Source organism: Saccostrea cucullata, unplaced genomic scaffold (genome assembly GCF_032062105.1).
Source record: "Saccostrea cucullata isolate Sc308-1 unplaced genomic scaffold, CSIRO_AGI_Scuc_v1 ctg204, whole genome shotgun sequence".
Lineage (NCBI taxonomy): Eukaryota > Metazoa > Mollusca > Bivalvia > Ostreida > Ostreidae > Saccostrea > Saccostrea cuccullata.
Genome location: NW_026940736.1, coordinates 302380 through 315794, shown reverse-complemented (window position 1 = coordinate 315794; position 13415 = coordinate 302380). Strand labels below are relative to the sequence as shown.

Below are 13415 nucleotides of genomic sequence, written 5' to 3'. Positions count from 1 at the left end.
TATTGAAACATTTAAAAATTCTTACAATATTTGTGTATTGCGGCATCATTTAAATGTTAATCCATGGACAACTTAATGAATGCTAGTCGCTTCGTTACATCTCAACAAACCTAAACGCACGGGTCTTGTTAGTTTCCCCTCCCAGAAAACCCAAAGCTTGTAAATTGCATGTAGGATTTCATAGCATATGGAAAGATGCACTCAAGGTTTTCGTCAGAAGATAGGTCCTGTCATTCTTACGAACAGCACATATTGTTAGGAATACGATTTGGGACAGATTTTATAATGCATATTAGAATTTCTATTGATAGTTTTAATTTTTCCCCTTTTCTTTTTGCATGAAAAATGGAGTTTCATTGTAACATACTTGCATTATATTGATAGAAGTTAGATATGACAAAAAATACCAATCTAAAAAAAAATCACATCAGATCCCGTACACGTATATGCGGGATCTGGTGTCTTAAAGGGGTAAGCACCCGTTGTTGGCCGGTCACACCTGTCGTGGTGTTCAGTTCCCTGTAAAATGTACGGAAACGAGAGTTTTACATGACTTGTTTAATTGTTACGCTACCTGGCTACTTAAGAAAGATTTATCAAAAACTACTGGTGGTGTTATCACTTTATGAAAGAGAATATAAAAAAATAAAAATTATAGGATATAAAAATTGTATTTAAGCAATTTAAAAAAAGATTTTAACATTTATCGTATGCTTTTCTGCATCCTCTACTTAGGTGCAAGGTTCTTCGAGAGTGTTTGCTTTTCAAGAGTTTACAAATGCATGTTCAGTAATCTCCTCAAATTCTTATCAACAGGAATCAAAAAGCCAGAGGCGAACCGTGATAAATGAATCGTTAAGTTAGCCATGTTTTGGAATGTCGAACAGTTTTCCGATAAATACCTCATGATTGGCACTAATAAGCTAATGAAGTTAGCCTGGACTTATGGTTTAGCAAGAAATCTTTTCTAAAATGGATCATTTTATCGAAAAACCCTGGCGTTCGCTTCAGCAAGAGCACAAAAACTGTACTTCCTGGCCCTAGTGCTTTGTGCTGTTACGACAGAGTTTCCATACAATGTTACAGGACACGCAAGATTCTGCCTCTGCAACTTCACAAAGTACTGCTGCACCCTACCCAACCATTTGATTGACAGCAAACGTCACCATTTCCTAAGCCGCGAATTTTTCATAAACAACCCGTTCATAGGTTTATTCCAATAAATGTCGACTACGATAATCGTCAAACAGTTACTTCATAAGCATAGGGTGTATGTCTAGCACCTTGTTAATCATACACAAAGCTAGGATTCTGTTTACGGTTTGTCTACAATTACTTTTAATGCGCATTATGGCTCTCCAGCCGCGTTCATAACGAGTGCCCAGAAATACAATCTATGTTTTTATAAACTACCGGAAAACAGCGAGGTATATGCTGCTAAATGTCCGATAATAGAGAAATAATCAGGAACAGATTCGATAACTAGTGACGAGTCGGTCGGTGGATTTATTACAAGGTAAATTATTTTTCCCTCTCGTGTCTCGGAAAAACTACATCGAAGGGCAAATAGAATCATTTGGATAATTATATCTTTGTGGCATCTGATCTGAGAGAGAGAGAGAGAGAGAGAGAGAGAGAGAGAGAGAGAGAGAGAACTATGTATCGTTGGAGAAAAACTGGTTACAGAGAAAAAAAAACAAAGGAATATGCTTAAGTTACATGCAGAGATTGTAATTCGGTGAGGTGCATCTTAATTTAATTTTCATTTTAAAATGTTAACATTTCCATTCATATATCTAGCTGTTCTTAATTCAAAGAATGCAGCACAATCGTGTTTTTACGAACGAAAATAGAAACACAGGATACCTATTTAATTCATGAGCAAAGTAGATTAAGAATATTTTCGTTTTTCATAACATACTCAATATTACATGATTTAGCTTCCAACAGAGGTTTTAGCAACATTTGTATGTAAGTAATAAGTTTGTAGCAATCACAAGTAATAAGTTTGTAGCAATCATCACCTTTTTTAATTATCTGAAGGAAATAATCTGATTAAATAAATATATAGAACTACAATTTTTGCAATTCTGACGGGTTATATAATTTATTTCCAACGTTATGATCTTCATCCTTTTTACGTTAACACAAATATTTGTAAACTAAAAAAATAAACATTTTAAAAAGTCGTAAAAAATCTACAATCGAATGGTTTCCCCTGAAAATAATCAATTATACCATAATTCTTCCGGTTTCGTAAATGCATCGCTTGTAATACAACGAGATAAAACTGACTCGAAAAATACATTATCTGAAAAGATGTTTTCATCATCATAGACAATGATATAATAGCACAAAAAACCTAAAAACACCATCCCTCCTAATGTATACCTACCTAAAAACTCTTAAAAATTTCCAAGTAAATGTACCACCAGAATCTTATCATGAAGCATGGCATTTGGAATACACAGAACTCTGTCTGTTGATAGATTCTGCAGAAACCGTATACGTCACGCATTTTAGGATCGTAAATCAGGCATTTTACATGGAATGCAAACATAAACAATCTAATACAACATAATCCCCCTTATTGTAAAACAACACATCAGCGAGTGTCTTTTCCCTGAATGCATTTATCAATGCACAACCAAGGAGCCTGGCGACAAAACACAGTTCCAAAGTTTCTCATCAAGTACCGGTATTTACCCCTGGCAGAATGTATATTTCTGATAGAAAGTATTTAAAAGATATGAAATGCAAATTATGATAAATACAATATAGTACTGCAAAATTCATGTATTTTAAAGGGGCATAATATAACCATACAAATTAATTATGAATTTAAAGATCAAATCCAAAACTGAGACAGAATTTCTCCACTGGAGCTTAAGAATTATGTGTGTCGAGTGTGTAAGAGGATGTTTGAATTAGAAAATAAAAATTCAAATGAAAGAAAACGAAGAATATTCATTTTTTGCGTGTTTTAATGAATATTGTAATCGCGAGTGAACTTATCCAAAAATATCAAGGCCCTGAATTTGCATTACGACTTATGCCAGAATAATGCGGTTTTTATGCAACATCATTTTCAATTCCAATGGACATAGACCTAAAACCGGGTTATTTCGACACATTTTACAGCTTTTGTGATATACAGAATACAATGTAGCACAATAATGCATTTCAGTCATATTTCAAGGTCGATACTCCTAACATGCGCCCCCTGCCTTGTATCCTAAGAAGAGGAGGGAAATGGCGACAAAATTGGCAAATATAGATCTGCACTTTTTGTTGCCAGCGACAATATGTGCCGAGGAACAATACGTGCCCCCACACAACATGAGGTGTGCATGACGATTCACAATACCGTAGAAGTGTTCGCCACCAAAAAATTAGCATAAGTAAATGAAAGTAAGTATAGAAAAGGCAATAAAACAACCTGTATACATTTACTGTATGGTGGTGAGATTTTCTTGATTTGACAATGTAAATATAAAAGAAATACTATATATATGTCACTGTTTTCAAATTTTCCTTACATCGGGGGTTTTTCTTTTAAACTTCCTCCTAATGGAAATTATGGATGCATCTATGACATCAGACATGATGTGGAATATGCACAAACTATCTTAAAGGTGATAAGGGGACTCTACATTACTCTAGCCAACATAGTGTATATTCCAAAGAGTCGTGTTATTAAAGACATTAATTTTTACCTGTCAGAATTAGCAAACCAAATATATTTAAAATGGAATCTCTTGACAAACTCTTGTCATTATGAGCGACAAAACGCGCATTTAATTACAATTTGTATTTAAATACGTGAACTACGTTTGCAACACCTAATTATGCGGGATCTTCCTTTGCATACTACTTCACAAAAGGTGTTTTTATTTCATACATTATAACAAAACATTGAAAATGTAACAAAGAAAATTAGAGTTCGGGTATCATATCTTCTACAAGACACAGTTTTAATCTCACGTATCACATACTTTTATAAAATCTGTATGAAGAAATGACGTTTTCAATTAATCTTCGCGACTTCCGCTTTATCGAACAGGTAAATGTGATCAAGATTAAAAAAATATATCGACTCACCTATCAATCAGATTTAGAGACCGGCAAGGAGTAGAAGCACAAACAGCCCACCTGACTAGTATTCACAGTTGGGGGACACAAGTTATTTACCGTATCTTTCCGACTTTTTTGATCACTAAAGAACGCGGTCACCTTCTTGCGCGCGCCCTGCTTAATTGCGAAGAAACTCGTCAGTCAGTTGTCAGCTTGCTATTGAAATCGCCACTCTTGCTCTTTGTTTTTATGTTTCGGTTGACCTCATGCGCGTCAAGTTTAGACTTACAATTAATTGCTGGAGAGAGGCGACACGAACTTTTCCATTTTTCTTAAGAATGAATTATGCATTCATAGTCTTATTATAAATTGGTCCATGTATTCACCGAGTTAAAATTTGTCTTATATTGTAGCCCTTCAACTTTTAGAGATTCTGATGTGGAAAACGTTTGGAATGTCCAATGCGTCTGGGGTTTAATCTCGTACGCTGCAATTATGTATCATTTAGCTTGAAAAGACAATATTTAATTGATCCACAATATATGTTTTTTACAGCTTGAAAAAAAAAATGTCATGTCATCAAGGTAGAAGATTCCTAAATGTCATGATAAATAATATTGAGAACAAATTTCAAGGCTATTCACATGCTGTCGCCCTCGTGGCATAGTGACAAGGTCGGCCTTAGGTCGCAAGTTCGAATCCACTGCGGAACATACATGTAGAAGGGGCCTTTCCGGTGCAAACTCGAAAAACACCTCAAATACTCGACTTGCGAACATAACCGGATGTTAAAAACGTTATACAAAATGGAGTAATTTCCTATTTATCAAAGAATTGTAATTGTATATGTTTGATCAGGTGCCTTGGAGGAGTAAGCATCCCCTGTCAATCGATCATACCTGCTGTGAGCCCTTAGTCTTGATCTTCATTCGTAATCAGTTCACTATGAAAATATTGGTTAAACAATTTGTATTAAAAAGTATCCCAACATTCGATTTAGCGAGAGGCTGTATTTGCAAACAAATTCATAATGTCTGTAATAAAATTGGCGAAATGTCGACTTTCAGCAAGATTTTTGATATCCTAGTAGTATTAATTTGTTTGTCAGTAGTATACATGGATTCGGTTTAGAAATCAATTTGTCGCAAAACACGCCCTTTCACTCTTTTCTTGTATATACGATATGCTTGTGACAGTGGTACATGCATGTATAGTAACCAGATGTACATGTATGTACCGTACGTTGCTAAGGGAGTTTACGATAGAAGTCACTTTTATAATTAAGCTTAATTGTCAATTTGCTATCAATGCCTTTATCTAGTAAAATGTCTAGTATATAAAATATGAAGCAGATGTGACTTTCTGATGTCTTTTTATTTCAAATAAACTTATGGTGATAAAATGAAAATACTTAATTGATGAAGCGTATGTTATCGAAATACATGAATCAAAATTACTTATAAGAGGAAAAGGCAAGACATTTCTTTATACATTTCTTCTTTTAAACCAAAATACAGTACTACTAGAAAGAGGCGCAATTAAGACCCATTGCAATTTCAATATATATTGTTGGAAGACATTGATCTCAAATGAATTTCACTTAGTGTTCAGAATGAGAACATAATGAAAACGAGTACTGCCCATGTCCTCTAATACACTAGACAAAATTGCTAACGGATCTTCACTAGTCTTTATTTCTTAAAGGAACCCTCTGCAGACGCAGTACTGTCTGCTTTAGCACGCTCCTCTAGCATCAAATGCTTCATACGGTGTAACTTATTTTTTCTGAGTTTTTAATCAGTACAATTATAAAGAATACAAATACAAAGAATAAAATGAAATTTTTGTCTTCGAAAATGGAATAGACACGATTTTAATTTTTTCTATGAATTGGTCACACTTCAGTAAACATAATAGTTATTTATAAGGTTTGACATTAATATGACTTATTTTTTTTTTATTAAAGTAATATATCTATATTTCAAATACATCATGAACAGGTTTTTAAGGTCATACGCAACATAGTTTGAACTTTATTGGGCTCTTCCCTGAAGTTGAAGAGTTACACTAAATGAAGGACTTGTGTGCAATACTTATAAGTCTATACACTAATGGATTTGAATACCTCTACGAATTTCAAACATTTTTGATGGAAAAAATCTGCAATTTATGTTTCATAATTTTTTGTATATTTTTCTTTGAATAATGCGAAAATTTTTATAATTTGTTATCTTCCAAAAACCCTTGGTTATGCATGCTGTATTTTTGTCTATGATTATCTGATGGCACTATAATCTTAAATTAAGAATATCTTGAAAATTTATCAGTAGGTAAGGTACCGGTACCTTGCCTATGTCCTTAAAAGTAAAATACCAATTATCTCAGGTGGTGCGTTAGCAATTTTGTATAGTGTATACTGTACCTCACTAAATTTTAGCGACATTTATTTTCGCGAGACAGTCAATGATTTTGATAAGCGAGACAAAATTTTCACGGAAAGACTTTAAATATCATTCTCTTTCACGTGATTAAAAATTCCATATTTGGTAACTCTGAACTTACCCCTTCACCTATGTCACTGAACATTCTGTGCTACCAACAGTGATGTTTTTTTATAATTATATCATAGGACTTGGAACATCACTGAAACATATAGCATGTATTCTTAGCAACAGTCTTGAAGAGGTTAGGGAGACTGGCTTTATCAACTTATTCAATAAAATAAAAAAAATTGTTCGATCCCTGAGGATCCCAAGTCAGATTCTTTTCAATTACACTCACAATAACGGTGCACGTTTACAATATCATTTAATGACCTGGACTTTTGAAAGTATAAAATTGCTCCTTATAAAAGTTTTAACAGTGAGTAATTTAACTCTTAAATAATTGCTATTTTTACAGCTGTTATTTTCACACCCATGCATGCAGAACTTCATGTATTGAGTACCATATGGCAAAACGTTAAAATAATTCCTTCATACCTTAAACTTCACATCATCTAAATTAATTACTATTCAAACATATTGCTGTCTTTATCGTTCTCATCATTCCAAGGATCTTTAATTTGCTGCATTGTATTGCCTTTTGTTTTAAATAAACAAGACAGAATAGAAACAACCAACAGAAACAAAAGCTCCCAAGAAAATATATAAACACCATGTTTTGCTACTTTTAAGCATTTAGTCAAACAAAAACCATTTTCGGGCTACCACAATGTACCCTAAAATCCAATGTAAAAGTTTTTATAATGTGGGTCAAACACAAAGGTCAAGGTGAAAATGTCGATTTTCAAGGAAAGATCTTATTACAATGAGTACACATGTGAAGCAATTTAGAAAGTCCTAGCACCAACTATTCAAAAGTTATGACCAAATGAAAAGTTGGGTCAATTCTTAAGAAATTGGGTCAAACTCCAAGGTCAAGAGGTCAAATACATGTATGCTGGTATCCAAACAAAGGCCTTGACAGAAGAAATACACAAGTGAAATATGAGAGTTATAGCTCCAAACAATCAAAAGTTATGCCCAATGTTAAAGTTATTGACCAGACGACTGGACAGGGCAAAAACTACATGTATATATTCGGAGTCCCGAGCAAGAATTTGATAACTAAGGCAAGGAATACTTGACATGATCACAAAATCGACTACCAAGGTCAAAAAACACTTATTAGACTTCATTTCCATTCATATTTATAAAATATAAGAAAACTCAAATTCAAATTCTTAAAATCTAAAAAAAAAAAAAGTACAAAAACGTGCCTTGTTACAAGACATTGGGAATACCAGAACATCAGCATGGCATGATTGCTGAATATTACACCTGGCTCCCTACATAAACTGCTTCCGTTTTCGCGTATTAGAATTGATTCAAAGTGCCAATTTAGTACAGTTTGATTTGACGGTGAGTAATATTGCTATGAAATTTAAAATGAAATATTTTTCAGACCTAATGAATTGTTAGTTTCGTGCAATTCTTGTGTTTAGTGACACTTATAAATGAAAATATCCGCCCGCACCACAATGAACATTTCTCATGTTTTATACAAACAAGAAAACGACATACCACTGAGTCACGATAGATAGATATTATTTTTCTTGACACAATGCGATAAGGTGGATATCATACGTGCATTAGAACACATTATGGATCATTAATAACTACAAAAAATATAGACATAACAAAAAAGGTTTACACGGGATTGCACGGCCGCCACTTGCTCAGCATCAATCTTTTAACCCCAACATACCGAGTGACCGACAAGCCATTTCTTATTCACATGGCCTTATAAATTTTGTTTCATAAAGTTGACTACGTAAAATTCGGCATAATATGCTTGAAACACATAAAAAATGTTGATAATAGATATATGTTATATATAGATTGAAAGATCCTAGATCATATAGGACAATGCAAGTGCAAAGAAATCAGAAAAAAATCAGTGCATTTAGAGAACACGACAAACCTTTGTTTTAAATACACACTTTAATCCCATTGTTCCTCAAAATCTTATGATTCATAGGCCATCCCATTAAAAAAAGAACCAAATGTCGGACAAAAATTTCCTTATTTCCAAAGCAGCTCAGCTTCGCTGTCGGTTTTCAACAAACAGATAACTGTTCTTAGTGAAGCATTACAAGAGAATGATGACTTACACGTCGGAATACGTCTTAATTAAACGATTCTGGAGATTGTTTCTGATTTTAAACAGATTAACCTGCAACTCTGCACCACTGACCCAACAAGGAAACGGTGTGTAAATTTATCCCGCGCTAATGAGCCAGGTAAGTTATGCCCCGTTTCCTCTTGCAGGAAAAACGTGCATGTTTCACCCGGTATCGCTTTCTCTAATTTTATGTTTTTTGTGCAGTGCAGGTGAATACTTGACCTTGAAATTTAATATCATATCAAAATTATGTAATGAATTATTGTATATCATACCCGATGGCATCTATCTTATGAAGTTATTTGATTTCTCATGACTTGCAAAATTAAAAACAGAGATTGAATCAATGTACATGTAGTTATAAAGTTGACGTATCATCCCTCATCGAAATGGTTTTTCCAAAAAATACACAAATTTGAAATCATAAAGGTATCATTATTATCATTGGAGAGAACAAATAAACCCACCTCATATTCCGACTAAATCAAATTATGACATCTTCTAAAATATGAATGCAGTGGGTCAAAATAGCTCAAATTGGCGCGACCCATGCAACTGAATATTTAGATTCTTGCATTGTAACTTGCCGACTGTATTCAATTTTTCCTCCAGTCCGGAATAACAAGGTCTTATTGTTTCATTGAACAATACAACAGCATGTAAAACTGTATTGATGTAGGCATCTGATAACCGACCTTTTGATCGCATGGCATGTCGAGGAAATAGACTCCTTCTCCGATTCCCATGCCAGAAATGCAGATTTTTTGTTCATTATACATTATTTAGATTTATTTTTTCAGGTGGCATCATGACGTTTGGGAGACAGCTTGTCACGTGACTTATGGATGTATATTTCTCATTTTATGCAAAATTAATTTTAAAATCTCAAACAATGAAAAAAAAACAAGAACGATAAATCAAAAACAAACCAATTAGAACTAATTTTTCAATTAAATAAATACGATAAAAAAAAATAATAAACATTTAAAACAAAACATTTATGAATAAATTTCATGAAACTCTTTGGCTTTCAACATTGAAGATTGATATTAAAAAGTAAGAAGAATAAACCATTTGATGGGCATTTGTTACAAAAATGAATGCAATGATATATTTATCTGGACGTTTCCGTTTAAATGATGCATAAGTCAAATTACATTTTACTGTAAATTTTCTATGATGTTCAAAAATCTCTTTGACTGTTCCCCTTGATATACCTGTTTTATGTTGTTTAACGTCTCTCTCGATATATTTAATTTATTAATTTGCTGAAAATGTTTACTTTACTCAAATAAAATATATGTATATAAGCACCGTTTTTAATGTCAATTTTTAAGATTTGGGGTAAACATGGTGGCAAGTGGCCTTAAAAAATCAAATGGCAATAACTTGTGTATGCATACTGTATATGTATACAAATCCTTAAAAGGCGTTTTACATCAGATTGCGCCTAAAGAGTGTGTTGAATTTCAGTTCGAAATCAAATTCTCTAAATTGGAAAAGTGTGACATGCATGTGCCAATCATATAGGGGACCACGATTTTGATATAACAATTATATGCCGGTCCGCGATAGTATTATCAGGAACCTGAGCCCCATGACACCTGTTAAACATGAATTTATTAATAAGGGGCATTTGTTTCTAACGCTGATTCATCGATTAGCTAATGATCGGACGATCGAATTTCAATATTTATTTTCTTGATATTTTCACAAATTAGTTGTTACATAATAATTGCATGACCATTTTTTCCATGGCAAGTTCAACCATTTCTTCGATGAAAAAGAATCTTTCTTGTAAAAAGAAAAATAAGTCCTACATGTAGTTTATGTAATTCGATCGAAACAACTGATTTTTGAAATATGTTTCAAAAACTCTTGCCAAGAAAGTGATTGTGTTTTCTTGTTGGTAGGGCAAACAATGAAAACGAACACCATATTAAACATTCTGTGCATTTTTTGCTCAGTATCAATTTTCATTAACTGATACTTGCCTTAACTACATATAAATACATCAAGATATGTTAGGTCTAGTGTTTAAAATATATTGATATTTTTTTTCTTCCGTCAAAAAAAAAAAAAAATAGACAGAGACGAGTTTTTCAGTAATTGAGCTTACATAATGAAGAACATAGAATACGCTCGGAGCTTGGGGCTAATCTAAATACAAGTCCTTGATTAAATATCTCAAGATAAAAGCAGGAAAAGGTCAACTATAAATTAACAATGTCTCGATTAAAAGAGCCAAGTAGGTCGCCTTGAAGGAAAGCCAGAGTCTAGTTTATCTCGCAACATGGCTCGAAAAAGCAAGAAACTTAGTTTGAAGAAGCTGAAAATGACTAAGAAACAAGAGATAACGTATAGACATATATACCTTATACTGCTCTCTGTGAAATACCACGAGTCTGCGTTTCCTCTGCAGTTGAGAGTTGTCCAGCAACTTGTACGTATGTTTTCTCTCTGTTTAGTGTCACAAACTGAAGTTTTTACCGAAAATCTTAATCCACTGCGACTGCCGACGCCTAAAGAACAATGACATGTGCAAGCAGTACACAGTATCACATCTCGGATTCTACCGCCGAAGAGTGTTCCGATAGCAGGACGTTGTGCACGCACTAAAAGTCGTCGCTTCTAGATATAACCCTCCGAGAGGTGAAAGCGAGATGTCACAACTGGTTTCTGTTACTAAATCCCTGCAGTCTACCACCCCTGTAGTACAAACGAAAATTCTATGTCAATTTAAATCAAATGCTGGTCCTTCACATGCAATGATGAAAGAAATAGAAAAATCAAAGTTTACCAAGTCTTACTGCAGATGATGAAACCTTTTTAAGTTGCGGAGATACGATAATCTCGTTGTCTCTGTTTCTTAAATTTATATTTTAAATCTCTTAATATATAGTGATACAATAGACAGAATGCATCAATCTCTTCATTTTAAAAAAAAATATACTCACCTTTTAAAGCATCCCCGCTAGGCAGCATCTAAAATGAATAATGGTGCTACGTAGTGGAGTGGCAAAAACATACAGTGCGACTCTGGCATTTCTTATTAATTGGAGCAAGGACGATACCCCAAAAAAGTCAATTAAATCGCAACTTGTGCAGCTCTCTCCGGCAGATGTCACTTTTCATTAAGTGTGTTATCTTATCATCGAAATCGTTACCATAGTCCAGTAGAGGGGTAATTCCTCATCCTTTCACCCTCTGAAATTCAGCAACAGATCGAGAACCCTCCGCTTCTGTGTAGTTTCCCCGACATACATGACGCGCGATAAAGTAAGAACAAAAACCGATTGGCATGTGCTAAGTTTCAGGTCTGTTCGATTTCACTATGAGTTATTATACGACTTTGTTGCATATAGTCATTGTATTCATTTTTTATGACATTAATAAGTTTTCACCGATAATTCATCCACAGACAACTTTTTCCCCAAGTAATATTGCATTGGATATATTGATATGCTGGTTAATATTTCAAATTATTTGGACAGAAAGAAATTATTTGGAAAGTTGCATTTATTTTAAGGAGACTGTCCATCCGGAAATCTAATTATTGGAATCACGTTAATAGAAATATGTCCAGCTAGCAGAATTATATTTCATCAACCCACACGTTTTGATAGTGCTTTTAATTTCGAAAAAATATTAAGCCACGAACATAAGGTATTTATTTATATTCGTACATGTACACATACATTTTATCCTTTTAATGATTGAGATATGCAAATACTAGAAGAATTATGTTTTGAGTAGTTTTAGTTAATATACATGTATACCATATACAAAATAACTAGACCTTTTAATGCTCTCCTTTTCCAATTATGACAGTGAATGCTACCGTATCCTTTACTCTTAATTACCGCATAAGCAGAATTTTAACAAGAATTTAATTTTGGCGTTATTCGCGCGGGTGTTGAGATCGTTTAAATTGAATAATTACTCTTTATTTGTAATAGCTACTATAATAAGCCTTTTAAAATCGCTAAAATTATTCCTCGCTAAAAATAAATACAGATAAATCGTTAAATTTGCATCTCGCTAAAACTTTCCAAATACGGTAATACATGTACTGCTAAAACGTGAGGCAATAAAATGATATAAAATTCACCCAGAGTTTCTATATTTCATTTATTTATTTTTGGGAATGTCTTCAGTATCACTTTTAGTCTTAATTGCAGAATGTTATGTTGTAGAAACCGAATTAATATAATTGATATACATGTAGTATCAACGATACAATGTGGAAATGTTGGCCCATGACCTTGTCTTGCTGCCCGCCTGTCGTCAATAGATTTTCAAATGTTCCCTTACTCCAAACTCGTAAGGCAATTTTAACCAAACGTAACATAAGGCTTTCTTTCGTGAAAGGAATTCCAGTTTATCGTCATCCCAATCTCCTAAGGTAAAATGTATATTGAAAAAAAACTCCGGTTTCTAAAAACATCTGAATCAAAAAAGCATTGGTAAAAAGTTCCATGTTAAAACCGTAGACATTTTAATTTCTAAGCTGCAGTAATGTCACCTTCTTCGTTTCTTCGAGGAAGGAATCAAATAAAAAATATCGAAGATGGTTTAAATATTTCGGCTAACAAGCCCCTCCACGTACGACAGACTTACTAATGTTAATTGCTAAACATGATTAATAACATATTCACAGATCCTGTTCTGAAATA

General features: G+C 33.5%; 1 protein-coding gene across 5 annotated transcripts in view; it reads right to left on the bottom strand.

Moving 5' to 3' along the window:
- The window catches only part of LOC134256173 (frizzled-5-like), a 41012-nt gene extending 29032 nt beyond the window's left edge, over positions 1 to 11980 (bottom strand). The window contains exons 1-2 of one of the 5 annotated variants that reach the window (XM_062738812.1): positions 11697 to 11980; positions 11114 to 11448 (exon numbers count right to left, since the gene is read on the bottom strand). The gene's annotated coding sequence lies outside the window, so the exon portion shown is untranslated. Of the gene's footprint in view, positions 1 to 2395; positions 2531 to 4101; positions 4233 to 8538; positions 8677 to 8728; positions 8750 to 11113; positions 11449 to 11696 lie in introns of those variants that run through there. The other 4 variants (XM_062738819.1, XM_062738818.1, XM_062738813.1 and 1 more) reach the window with 4 other exon arrangements.
- Positions 11981 to 13415: the final 1435 nt, after the last annotated feature.